This window comes from Rhinoderma darwinii, chromosome 1, assembly GCF_050947455.1.
Source record: "Rhinoderma darwinii isolate aRhiDar2 chromosome 1, aRhiDar2.hap1, whole genome shotgun sequence".
NCBI classification, from domain to species: domain Eukaryota; kingdom Metazoa; phylum Chordata; class Amphibia; order Anura; family Rhinodermatidae; genus Rhinoderma; species Rhinoderma darwinii.
The window spans coordinates 504,375,959-504,389,836 of NC_134687.1; the positions used below are offsets into that span (position 1 = coordinate 504,375,959).

Here is a 13,878-nt window from a genome sequence, read left to right on the forward strand (position 1 = left end):
CCGTTAAGGGAGCAGAAGACTTCCACGACCTAGCAATTATCAACCTAGCGGCTAGGATAATATGACCTACTACATGTCTGATTTGTGCAGGGATATCAGACAAACCTATGAAACATAAGGCTAAGGCAGGTGAGGGAGATATCTGAGTAGCCGATATAGAGCTAATTAGGGCAAACACCACCTTCCAAAATATAAACACCAAGGGACACTGCCACCACACATGCATATAGTTCCCCGGGAAACCACATTGCCGCCAACATAGAGGGGAGTATAGGGGGTTAATTTTGGCTATCTGGGAGGGAGTTCTATACCAACGTAAGAGAATTTTATGTGCAGTTTCCCAATGGCTAGCTCCCCTGGAAATTTTCCTAACCCAATGAATAGCAGTATACCAATCTTTGAGCGGGACCTCTTGATCTAAATCCGCTTCCCATTTCAGGAAATAGCCGGGTTTTGATGCGGACACTGTGCTACTGAACCCAGAATAAAACAAAGTTATGCCCCTAAGTTTTTGGTTCTCATTAGTAAAGAATCTATATGCAGTAGCTGGAAAATAGGGCACGTCTATAGTTAGAGAGTGTAAAGCATAACGGAGTTGTAAATATTTATAAAAATCCCTCTGAGGGAGTCCATACTTGAGGACCAGTTGTTGGAACAAAAATAAAATGGCGGAATCATACAGAGAACCTATAGTGTTCACCCCAGCTAGTACCCAGTTTTCGACATGAAGGTCCGGCACTAACGAGGAGATATATCCCAGCGGTAATAGTTTCAAAGCCACGCATTCCGTTATAGGTGTGGAAGCTACTAGAAATTGCCATGAAGACAAAGATACGGTTATTGAGGAAAGGCGGACCGACGGCACCCACCGGGAGGGTCTACCCATAGACAACAAGGAAATCAAGGGTTGAGCTGCAGCAGCCCTCTCTATCTCCACCCATCTGAGATCTGTATTCCCCCTCCACCAGTGCTTAAGATGAGAAAGAACTGTTGCGTGATAGTATTTCTTAACATCCGGGACTCCCATTCCTCCACTAGAACAGTGCCTAGTCATAGTGGAAACACGAATTCTGGGTTTCCGTCCTGCCCAGATAAAATTAGTGATAATTCTTTGTAAATTCGTGAGATAGTTAATAGGCACAGGAATAGCAACAGTATGAAAAAGATACAACACAATTGGTAACACCATCATTTTCACCACCGCCACCCTCCCTGCCCATGAGATCATTGGCTTTGAAAACCCCTCTAACATTTTAGATATTTTAGCCAACAAGGGCATATAATTTTTGGAGAAAAGTGCGGAGCTGGGGCTAGTGATATACACCCCCAAATACATAATACTGCCCTCCTGCCACTTATATGGATATTGAGATGTCAGCCTATTTTTAGTTTGAGAATCAACCCCCAAATTCAATATCTGGGACTTCGAAGCATTAACCGAATAATAAGATACTCTTCCAAACTCCGCTAAAGAGTTTTGTAACGCAGGCAATGACGTACAGGGGTCAGTTATAGCTATGAGAACATCATCTGCATAAAGGCCTATCTTATGTTCCGCAGGTCCTACTTTAATACCTGTCATGTCAGAATTGGTCCTAATTACTTCCGCCAACGGCTCCATTACCAAAGCAAAAATGAGAGGGGACAGAGGGCACCCCTGCCGTGTACCATTACTAATTGTGAGGGGGTCAGAAAGAAAACCAGAGGTCAAAACCCTAGCCGAAGGATTAGAGTACAATGCCGATATTGCGGAGCCAATGTTACCCGTCAGACCAAAGCGCGACAAAATGTGAGACAGATACCTCCAATTTACCCTGTCAAACGCCTTCTCCGCGTCCAAGGTTAACAGCAGAGAAGGCGTCCGAGATGCCTCCACCCATTGCACAAGATCAATAAACCGCCTTGTCCCATCCGGAGCTTGCCGTCCAGACACAAATCCCACCTGATCAGATTTAACCAAGTTTGGAATTATATTGTATAATCTATTGGACAGGATTTTCGCATAAATTTTTATATCCGAATTTAATAATGATATTGGGCGAAAATTTGCCGGGTCAGTTGGTTCCTTCCCCGGTTTTGGGAGAGTAACACTATTGGCAGAAAACATTTCAGCAGGAAATGCGCCCTCAGAATCCGCTTTATTAAACACTGCTAGTAAATGCGGAGCTAGAATAGAGGGCTAACACTTATAATAATTATTAGTGAATCCGTCCGGACCCGGTGCTTTAAAGGGTTTTAGAGCAGAAATAGCTTGGGTTATCTCTTCTAGGGTAAAGGGTTCAGACAGGGCCTTCAACTGATTCTCTGAAATCTTCGGTAGGGACACCGAGTCCAGAAACTCAGTAAGAGAGCTATAATATTGCCTAAATCGCTCAGCGATCCCTCTAGGGTCAATGATTTTATTACACTTATCATCTATTAAAAAAGCTATACGTGAACGCAATGTTGTCTGCTTAAATTTTTTCGCCAATAACGCCCCAGCTCTATTATTATGGACATATGTTTGTACCTGCATCCTTTTAAGAAAGATATCATGTTGTGAAGCTAATAACGCCTGTAAGGACAATCGTAAAGCTCGCAATTCAGAAGCCACAACAGGGGAAGGGTTAGATTTATTTCTATTTTCTAGATCCGCAATTTTAATTGTAGTTGCAACAACCTCCGCCTCCCTCTTCCGCTTAACCCGAGAACAGGCCTTAATAATTAACCCTCTCATAAAGGCCTTGTGAGCATTCCATAGAATGTGAGGACAAGAAACCGAGTTCGTATTGACGGAAAAATAGTGAGACAGTTCTGATTTCAAATACTCTGCATGCTCAGGGTGATGCAGGATAAAATCATTCAGTTTCCATTGGGAGGGGGGGGTGATGAAAATGTTTCCGCCAGCGAGAGAGACACTGGGGCGTGGTCGGACCACGTAATGTCTCCTATACTAGAGGATTGGGCTTGAACAAGAGCTCCACCATCTACCAGAAATGAGTCAATTCTAGAGTATGAAAGATGAGATTGCGAAAAATATGTATAATCCCTTTCCAGCCCATGCTGACATCTCCACACATCATATAAGCCTTCCTCCACCATAACCTGGGACAATGGCACTGTGAGTCTATTTCTATTAGTGGTATCCATATTAGGATCCCCTATGGAGTTAAAATCCCCTCCTAAGACCAAAAGACCCTGGGTAAAAGATCTAATTTTGGTTAACAGCGAACGGAAATAGTGTTGTTGACGCTTGTTAGGGAAGTACACATTAACAAAGGTATATAACACATTATTAATTTCACAGACAAGTCCCAAATATCGCCCCTGTGGGTCTTGGATGAGGGACTTCATATTAAAAGCAACTGAGGACTTAATGGCTATCATAACCCCCTTACGCTTAGCTGGGCAAGAGGAGGTGAACACGTGAGGGAAAAATTTATTAGAAAATTTGGGAGTTTTGTCTGAATGAAAGTGCGTTTCTTGCACGAAAAGCACCTCACACTTAAGAGCCCTGGCCTCTCGCCATAAGAGACTGCATTTAAATGGGCTATTAAGTCCTCTAGCATTAATGGAGGAAATATGCAGTACCATGTTTCTGGTAGAAAATTAAGTGCTGTGATGCCCTGCGGAATCGTCGACCAGCTGTATCATACTGTACCCCATTCCCCAACTCCATCCGATCCACAATCCTGGATCTCCGATCTGTTATGTAGTACTTGATGTTCCTGGAATATAAACAGTTGAACAAAAAAGAACAAATATAAAGAATAAAAACAAATGAACCCAAAGACATAATGCTCTGTGAGCACCGAATTTCCTGGGGGAGAGAACACATCATAAAATACTCAACGAGAATATAATACCATGTTAGCGTATAACCACATTAGCATGTCATATTGAATTGGATACTCGGGTCATATATAGAAAAGCTGACAGGGAAGAAAACAGTTCAAGTATTTTTAGATCTCACAGTGTCCCACTCCTTGGTAACTTGCGATGGAGATCTGCGTTTATCCGCCAGTCCCACAGAACAAGCCGAACCGATATCCCACTTCTGCAGCCACCGCAATCCCTCTTCCACTGAAGACACTGTAATCGATGTACCGTTGCGGTTAATCAGAAGCTTGATTGGAAATCCCCATTTATACCTGATGTTGTGATCCCTTAATATCTTCGTCACCGGGAAAAATTCTCTGCGTGCCTGCAGAGTAGCTGCGGAGAGATCCGGAAACAGGGAGACAGAAGAATACGGCGCCGGCAGCACTTTAAGCTTCCTGGATTGGAACATTATGCATTCCTTTACATGGTAGAAGTGAATCCTGACCAGCGTATCTCTCGGCGCCTTTTCAGGAGCGGCTTTGGATTTGGGCACCCTATGAGCCCGATCTATAGTAAGATTCAGTTCCGAAAGAGAGGGTACAACAGTGAGAAAGAGACGCTTGAGGAATGCTTGGATATCTGATGGAGCCACATCCTCTGAAATACCTCTGATTTTAATATTATTCCGTCTGGACCTATCCTCAGCATCTGTAGCCTTGGTTTTGAGCCATTTAACCTCTTCTTCTAGTGCCGTGTGCGCATCCACTAACTCATTATGCGCTGTAGTGACATCTTCCATTTTGCGCTCAAGATGATCAGTGCGATCTCCCAATGTATTTACATTAGATTGGAGCTTCCGGACTAATGAGGAGACGCTTTGATTAATGCCATTCTGGAGCACAACAAGCATATTTTTCAAGGCGTCCACTGTAATCGGGTCAGTAGAGGAAGGGAATTGCTGAAGATCACAATGAGCAGTCATCAGAGCTGGAGAGACAGGCATCATATCCGTTTGTAAGCATTCCCTCTGATCTAGGCCTGCATGTGTATGTGAAGCTGTAGGAGAAGATGAGGACCCCCTAAGACCCCCATTCCCAGTTTGCTCCGAGTCCCAAGAAGAGCCTCTATCCTCTGTAAGGACCTCTGCTCTCAAGGGAGAGCCCCGAGGTGAGGGGGTGCGTACTTGCGGTTGTAATAGGGGAGCCGGTGAAGCCAACTCTTCTGCAGGTCCCAAAGCAGGCTTTCCAAAATATTCTGTGAGTTTTCTAGGAGCTGCCTTGCCCTTCCTTTTTGTCATGATGCTAAGAGCTACAGGTACCAGACCCCAGCAGATAAGTATGCAAAAGAATACAGGCCACTTAGCAGTGATATAAACTGAAGTAGACAGACCCCCTATACCAGAGAGGCCTCTGTTTGAGGATAGTTTCCAAACACCAGCCCAGCAGCAAATTAAGTGCCAACTACAACTGTGAAGAGTAGGGCATACACCTCCTGGATCGCTGCACAACTTTAGGCCGCGGCTTCTCAGGCCTACCCAGGCCTGAATATGTGACCTCCACCAGAGCAGTCAATATATCAAATTTTATGAGGCCAAGGATGATTTAAGTCCTCTATAGAGAGAGTTATTCAGCTGCGTACTGATCCAGCCACCGATGACCGACGATAAATACCTCACACTTCTCTCCTCGTGGTCAGTCCAGATCCAGCACTGTCTCACTCCGGTCCCAGCTCTCACACTCCCCTTCCTCCTGCTCCCCGATCCTCCTCACGTTTCAGGCACACCAGCCCCTTACCGGAGATATCTTGCGCCCAAATCTGTGTGTCAGCTATGTTCCGCGCTGTCCTCACACTGCCGTCCTCCTCCCCACGTGGCAGCTCCGGCCCAACGCTCCCTCAGTCCGGCCGTCACTCCAAGAGGCTGTTTCCACCCGCTGCAAGTCTCGGTCCGCTCACCTCACACACCCGACAAGTGCCCCGGGGTATCCTGCAGTTAATATACTGTGGTGAAGTACTTAAAAGTACTTAGCTACGCTGTGTGCCGCTTTATACATATGATGTGGCAGGAGCCCCGAGATCAAGCGGCCATTTCCTTCAGCAGCCAAACTCCGCCCCCCTAATACTTTTTTAAATAAGCATGATGGGGCTTTTTTCACAGTGGTGATTGTACCCCTGTTTTTAGAGAGTTATCAAATAAAAATTATAAGTTTTACTCATTTATCACTTCAGTGAATCATATATACTTATTCACTCTATCTAGGAATACTTTTTAATTAATTACTAATAAAATACATATATATAAGTGTGCTGAGTAGATCCTGGAATTTTTCCTTTTTTTAAATTTTTTGTATATCTTTGGCTTTCAGGACTGCACCGTGTAGCATTATTTGTCTATGCTTTCATTGAGATCATTTATTGGATTAAATATATTCTTTATTATATTTCTGAAATGTCTCCATTTCTTTCCAGGTACTCCACTGTCGGTGAATTCCCCTCAACAATTCTTACGATAACTCATTCAATGATTACAGGATGGCAGACATGACGTCCTAAATATATGTCATAGGTGGAGTTGTAAGAATTTTTGTTCTTTTTGTTTTTCCCTTTAACCAAGATCGGTCTTGAGTGGGTGGGGGGAAAATGTAAAAATATGTGTATAGTTGAATTTTCTTTATTCCTTACTTGTATGGAATTTTATATTGTGTTGAATAAACATAAATAAAAAAAAAATAAAAAAAATATGTCATAGGTAATAGACGGTAAATCTGGAGAAATACTTAACTTCTAGTGGGTGTTTTCAAAATTGGTGTCTCGCTTAAAGATTTTCTTTATTATTTCCAATGGAAAAGAGTAATGACCTTTATTTATAAAAATATATTATCTATTTAAAGGGTTTTTACAAGATCTTCCCTCCTCCTGGCCAATGCTTGAGAATTTCTAATATATATGGAGAATTAAGAAATTTAGAAACAGCAGGAAAGAAAAACTACATGTTATTCTAAAATAAATAAAGCCATCCTGTAATGACTAGGGGTAGGGAGATGGACAGGTGAGCCCTAATCTACCCGCAACTCAGTCCCTGCCTACTTGCACGGCCCGTCCTAAGTGACGGCGTACAACCGGGCGACAGTCCCTACGCTCAGTAAGTGCAAGACAGACAACACAAGACAAGGGCACACAGAAGCAAAAGGGGGAAGTAGGGGAAGTTTCCCACGGCAACACCGTGAGCAAGAGGCAGAGGTGAACGAGCCGAATCAAACCAGGAGAGTACGTCGTAGCAAAATCAGAGCAGGAGAATAGTCAGGCAAGCCAGGGTCAATAAGTTACAGCGGTCAATCAGGTAAATAGCAGGAATAGCAGAGCCAGGAAAACAGACAATCACAGGCAAGGAACATGCTGCAAGTGAGGGTATAAATAGACCAAGGGCAGGAGCTAGAACCATCAGGCCAGGCTGTGATAGGTTCTCCCTCTAATCAGCCTACAAGCCTGAGTGGTAACAGATCGCAGCACTCTGGAGACCTTGGAGCTGATGAAGGCTGATTAACCCTGGGCGTCAACACTGAACCTGTGTCTGGCAAACCCTTTACAGTACCCCCCTTTTATAAGGGGCCACTGGACCCTTCCTAAGTGGGCCTGGCTTGTTGGGAAACCGAAGATGGAACTTCCTGAGAAATATACCGGCGTGAACATCCCGGGCGGGTACCCAAGTCCTCTCCTCAGGCCCGTATCCTCTCCAATGGACCAGGTACTGGAGGGAGCCCTGGACCATCCTGCTGTCCACAATCTTGGCTACCTCGAATTCTACTCCATCCGGAGTGAGAACAGTGACCGGAGGTTTCCTTGATGTAGCCAAGGATGGGGAGCAGCTTTTCAAGAGGGAGGCATGGAACACGTTGTGTATCTGAAAAGACTGGGGTAACTCAAGCCGGAAGAAGACAGGGTTGAGGAACTCAATGATTTTGTACGGCCCTATATTCCGGGGGGGGCAAATTTCTTGGACGGAACTTTAATGCGAAAATTTTTAGAAGACAGCCACACCAGATCCCCGACCACAAATAGGGGGTTAGTTGAATGTCTTTTATCTGCCTGAGTCTTTTGGATGCTCTGGGACGCCTCAAGGTTCTTCTGAACCTGGGCCCAGACTGTGCACAGTTCCTGATGAACGACATCTACCTCGGGATTGTTGGAACCACCAGGTGAAACAGAGGAGAACAGTGGATTAAACCCAAAATTGCAGAAGAAGGGGGAGACCCCCGACGAGTTATTGACCCGGTTATTAAGGGAAAATTCGCCGAGGGGAATGAAGGAGACCCAATCATTTTGACAGTCTGAGATAAAACACCTTAAGTATTGTTCTAGAGACTGATTAGTCCTCTCCGTTTGGCCATGAGTTTCAGGATGGAAGGCCGAGGAAAAGGACAGATCAATCTCCAGCTTCTTACAGAGAGCTCTCCAAAACAATGAAACAAATTGTACCCCTCTGTCAGAAACAATATTGACCAGAACCCCATGGAGATGCAGGATGTGTTTGACAAACAAGGTGGCTAACGTCTTGGCATTGGGTAGTTTCTTGAGGGGTACAAAGTGGCACATTTTACTGAAGCGGTCTACTACAACCCACACCACCGACTTGCCTTGGGATGGAGGCAGATCGGTGATAAAATCCATGGAGATATGGGTCCAAGGTCTCTGGGGAATGGGCAACGAACGCAGTAAGCCCGCTGGTCGGGACCTGGGAGTCTTGGACCTAGCACAAACCTCACAAGCGGCGACGTAGGCCTTAACGTCTTTAGGCAACCCAGGCCACCAATAATTTCTGGTAATGAGGTGTTTGGTACCCAGGATGCCTGGATGGCCAGATAGTGCGGAGTCATGATTCTCCCTGAGCAACCTTAGCCGGAATTGCAGGGGAACAAATAACTTGTTCTCAGGAAGGTTCTCGGGAGCAGAACCTTGATCAGCCGCAATTTCGGAGACTAAGTCTGAATCCACAGAGGATATGATTACCCCTGAGGGCAAAATCCAAGCGGGATCCTCCTCAGGAGGAGGGCTGGCCATGAAGCTACGCGACAGAGCATCAACTTTAATATTTTTAGACCCAGCCCTATAGGTAACCACAAAGTTGAATCTCGTAAAAAACAACGCCCAACGAGCTTGTCTCGGGTTTAGCCTCCGGGCAGACTCTAGGAAAACCAGATTCTTGTGGTCAGTAAGAACCGTTGCCTGGTGCCTAGCCCCCTCCAGGAAGTGGCGCCACTCTTCAATTGCCCATTTAATGGCTAAGAGTTTGCGGTTACCAACATCATAGTTTCTCTCAGTGGAGGAGAACTTCCTGGAGAAGTAGGCAGAGGGACTGAGATGGGTGAGAGACCTAGTACCCTGGGACAAGACAGCACCCACTCCCACCTCGGAGGCGTCAACCTCCACGATGAATGGCTCCATTTGGTTAGGCTGAATCAGCACTGGGGCCGAGACAAAGCACCTCTTAAGGATCTCAAAAGCCTGGAACGCCTCCGGAGGCCAGTGGAGGAGATCAGCACCTTTACGAGTGAGGTCCGTAAGAGGCTTAGTGATGACCGAGAAGTTAGCAATAAATCTCCTGTAATAATTTGCAAACCCCAAGAAGCACTGTAAGGCCTTCAGTGAGGCAGGGTGGACCCATTCTGCCACAGCCTGAACCTTGACAGGTTCCATGCGGAATTCATTAGGAGTGAGGATTTGACTCAAAAATGGTATCTCCTGCACCCCAAACACACATTTTTCGGTTTTTGCAAAGAGTTTCTTTTTCCGAAGGGTCTGGAGCACCTTCCTGACATGCTCAATGTGGGAGGAGCAGTCCTTGGAAAACACAAGTATATCATCAAGGTACACTACAAGAAATACCCACAGATAGTCTCTTAAAATCTAATTTATGAAATTCTGGAAGACCGCGGGAGCATTACACAACCCAAAGGGCATGACGAGATATTCGAAATGACCTTCGGGTGTATTAAACGCAGTCTTCCACTCATCCCCCTCTCTGATCCGGATAAGGTTATAAGCCCCCCGAAGATCGAACTTAGAGAACCATTGGGCCCCCTGAACCTGATTGAAGAGATCAGGAATCAAAGGAAGGGAATATTGGTTCCCTTAGCAGTGATCTTATTTAAACTTCGGTAATCGATGCACGGCCTAAGACCACCATCCTTCTTCCCCACGAAGAAGAAGCCAGCACCTACCGGAGAAGTAGAGGGGCGAATGTAACCCTTGGCCAGGCTCTCCTGGATATATACTCTCATGGCTTCACGTTCAGGACAACTTAGCTCCTGGTACCAAATCGATTGCGCAATCGTACTCTCTATGAGGAGGCAGCTCTTCGGAGGCCCTTTTAGAAAAGACATCAGCGAAGTCCTGAATAAACTCAGGTAGAGTGATCACCTCCTCAGCGAGATAAACCAAATTAATAGAAAAACATGATGTCATGCATTCATTACCCCATCTAGTAAGATCACCAGTATTCCAGTTAAAAGTGGGATTATGCGTCTGCAACCAAGGGAGGCCTAAAATCAAATCGGACGACAACCCCTACATCACTAACATAGAACACTGCTCCAAATGAATGGAGCCAATAATGAGTTGAAAAACAGGGGTATGAAGCATAAAATAACCATTAGCAAGCGGAGTGGAGTCAATACCCACTACCGGGACAGGTTTAGGCAAATCAATTAGTGGCATAGCTAAAGACTTGGCAAATTCCACAGACATAATATTAGCAGCAGACCCTGAATCCACGAAGGCACTGCTGGTGGCAGACCTACCCTCAAAAGAGACCTGAAAGGGAAGCAAGATTTTATTAGGCTTCATGTTAACGGGAAATACCTCTGCGCCCAAGCGACCTCCCCAATGGTCACTTAGGCGCGCAAGTTTTCCGGCTGCTTATTCTTGCGCCTGGGACAGGAGTTCAATTGATGCTTGTCATCCCCACAGTAGAAGCAGAGACCATTCTTCCTGCGGAAAACTCTACGTTGTTGGGGAGACACGGAGGCCCCGAGTTGCATCTGTTCATCCAAGTACTCCGTTGAAGAACGAAGCAACAGAACCTCTGGAGCCATCATAGGGGAGCCAGAGGTGAAGGCACCAGAACGTTCAAGTCGTCGTTCCCTGAGACGTCGATCAAGACGTACCGCTAAAGCCATAGCCTGATCAAGAGAGTCAGAGGCAGGATAGCTAACTAACAGGTCTTTAAGGGCGTTCGACAGACCCAATCTAAACTGGCACCTCAAGGCAGGGTCATTCCACCGAGAAGCTACACACCACTTCCTAAAGTCAGAACAGTACTCCTCAACGGGTCTCTTACCCTGACGTAAGGTCAACAGCTGACTCTCGGCAAAGGCAGTCTTGTCAGTCTCGTCATAGATGAGCCTGAGAGCAGAAAAAAAAAGGTCAACAGAGGAAAGTTCAGGGGCGTCAGGAGCCAAGGAGAAGGCCCATTCCTGGGGGCCGTCCTGGAGCCGGGACCTAATTATACCCACTTGCTAGCTCTCAGAACCTGAGGAGTGGGGGTCTTAATGGGAAATAGAGTCTACAACTTTCCCGAAAAAAGAAAAAAGTCCTCCGGTCCCCTGAGAACCGGTCAGGCAACTTGAGGTGGGGTTCAAGAGGTGAGGTGAAGAGCACTACCTGGGTAGCATCACGCTGGTTGAACCTCTGAGCCAGGTCTTGGACCAGTAGGGAGAGACCCTGCATTTGCTGAGCCAGGGCCCCAAGGGGGTCCATAGTAGAGTCAGGGACCAGGGTAAGAAAAGGTATAGGGCCTGTGATTATGTAATGACTAGGGGTAGGGAGACGGACAGGTGAGCCCTAATCTACCCGCAACTCAGTCCCTGCCTACTTGCACGGCCCGTCCTAAGTGACGGCGTACAACTGGGCGACAGTCCCTACGCTCAGTAAGTGCAAGACAGACAACACAAGACAAGGGTACACAAAAGCAAAAGGGGGAAGTAGGGGCAGTTGCCCACGGCAACACCGTGAGCAACAGGCAGAGGTGAACGAGCCGAATCAAACCAGGAGAGTACGTCGTAGCAAAATCAGAGCAGGAGAATAGTCAGGCAAGCCAGGGTCAATAAGTTACAGCGGTCAATCAGGTAAATAGCAGGAATAGCAGAGCCAGGAAACCAGACAATCACAGGCAAGGAACATGCTGCAAGTGAGGGTATAAATAGACCAAGGGCGGGAGCTAGAACCGTCAGGCCAGACTGTGATAGGTTCTCCCTCTCCTCAGCCTGCAAGCCTGAGTGGTAACAGATCGCGTCATTCTGGAGACCTTGGAGCTGATGAAGGCTGATTAACCCCAGGCGTCGACACTGAACCTGTGTCTGGCAAACCCTTTACACATCCATTTCAGTAGATGAAGTGGAGGGGCTGGTCTAATATACATTGAATGGTGAAGTCCGATTTGTTGAGAGTAATGTGCTGGGTAATGTGTTTTTTGGGGGTATATAAAGCATGTATTATTAAATTTAGACCTAAGGAAACACATCAAGACCGACTCAATAAATGTCCAAATTCTGATCTAGTAGACGCCAGACCTTGGCATTGTTTATGAGTATGTCCACTCATTTAAAAATTCTGAGGAGAAGTGCATGATTAAAGAATATTTAATTTCTCAATGAGATATAATCCCCAGGATTAAATTTTTTACTCTGCTTTATATAACACCTCTCTAGACAAAAAGAGCTTATCTGATCCTAAGTGTGGCTAAAAAAAGTTAGGGTATGTTCACACGCAGTGGTTTCAGACGTAATTCGGGCGTTTTACACCTTGAATTACGCCTGAAAAGACGCCCCTAAAACGCCTACAAACATCTGCCCATTGCTTTCAATGGGCATTACAATGTTCTGTTCCCACGAGCCTTTATTTTACGCGTCGCTGTCAAAATATGGCGCGTAAAATGACGGCTCGTCAAAAGAAGTGCAGAACACTTCTTAGGACGTTTTTGGAGGCGTTTTTCATTGACTCCATTGAAAAACAGCTCCAAAAACGGCCGTAAAAAACGCAGCGAAAAAAGCGAGATGTTAAAAAAAAATCTGAAAATCAGGAGCTGTTTTCGCCTGAATTTGTTTGAGTTTGTGTGTGAACATACCCTCATACTGAATCAATGGATATACTGTATAATGCCTACCATAAGTAGTTTTTAATTTTTATAAATATTTATAAGTATTTTAACTTATGTCAATGGAATTGCTAAACATATGCTAAAATAAGTATTATGCCCTTAAGGGAAAAAAATGGGGGAGACTTATGAGTCGCTTTTTTGAGATGGAACACACACAAAACTTTATAAATATTTAAAAAGGTGTCCAGGGTCATGTTGCTCTGATGTATTATTATATAAATGTTTGTTTTAAAAGATCACAGTTTTCTATTAAAAAAAATAAAAAAATAAGCTGAACTATAGTACCAGGCACAGCCACATTCCTTTAGATGTTCCATGCCAGATACAGCAGTGAAAAGACCATGAGTTCCAGTTAATGCCATTGACTCTTCATTCTACTGATAATAGGGGTCTCGGGGGTCGGAGTCCCATTGATCATACATTTATGGCCTGAGGATAGCCTATCAATTGAAAATCGTTGAAAACTTCTTGAACTTTAAAATTTTATGCAATGAGAAGATCACCCCTGATAAGTGCATAGTTTGTTCACATTATTTTCATAGCACCAATTTTTTTTTAGCACTGTCTATCCCCTTTTCGACATCCCCTATCCTCAAATAGACTTAGAGTCAAATTTTCCTAACTCAGGTATCTATGCATGCTTTTGGCCAATTACATAGCCAATTAATCTAGCAGCATGTTTTTTTTTATATTTATGAGGAAATTGAAGATCCCGGGGAAACCATCACAATCTTGGATTAATTGCCAATTACAGAGGGATGTTGCCCTGGTCAAAGTCAAACTTCAGCAATGAAAGCTATTGGTAGCTGAGATATAAATATAAATGTAGCAGAACTGAGCTTGGTCAATGCATTAATCCTACATCACTGCTCATTAATTTCAATACACCACCTAAATCATAAATTTTTTGGAATTGAAAAAAGCTA

General features: G+C 45.0%; 1 long non-coding RNA gene across 1 annotated transcript in view; it reads left to right on the plus strand.

The window, feature by feature from the left end:
• LOC142744318 (uncharacterized) overlaps positions 1-6,518 on the plus strand; it is a 69,251-nt gene extending 62,733 nt beyond the window's left edge. The window contains exon 4 of the long non-coding RNA XR_012881661.1: positions 6,268-6,518. This is a non-coding gene — a long non-coding RNA (uncharacterized LOC142744318). The remainder of the gene's footprint in view (positions 1-6,267) is intronic.
• The last annotated feature ends 7,360 nt before the right edge of the window (positions 6,519-13,878 follow it).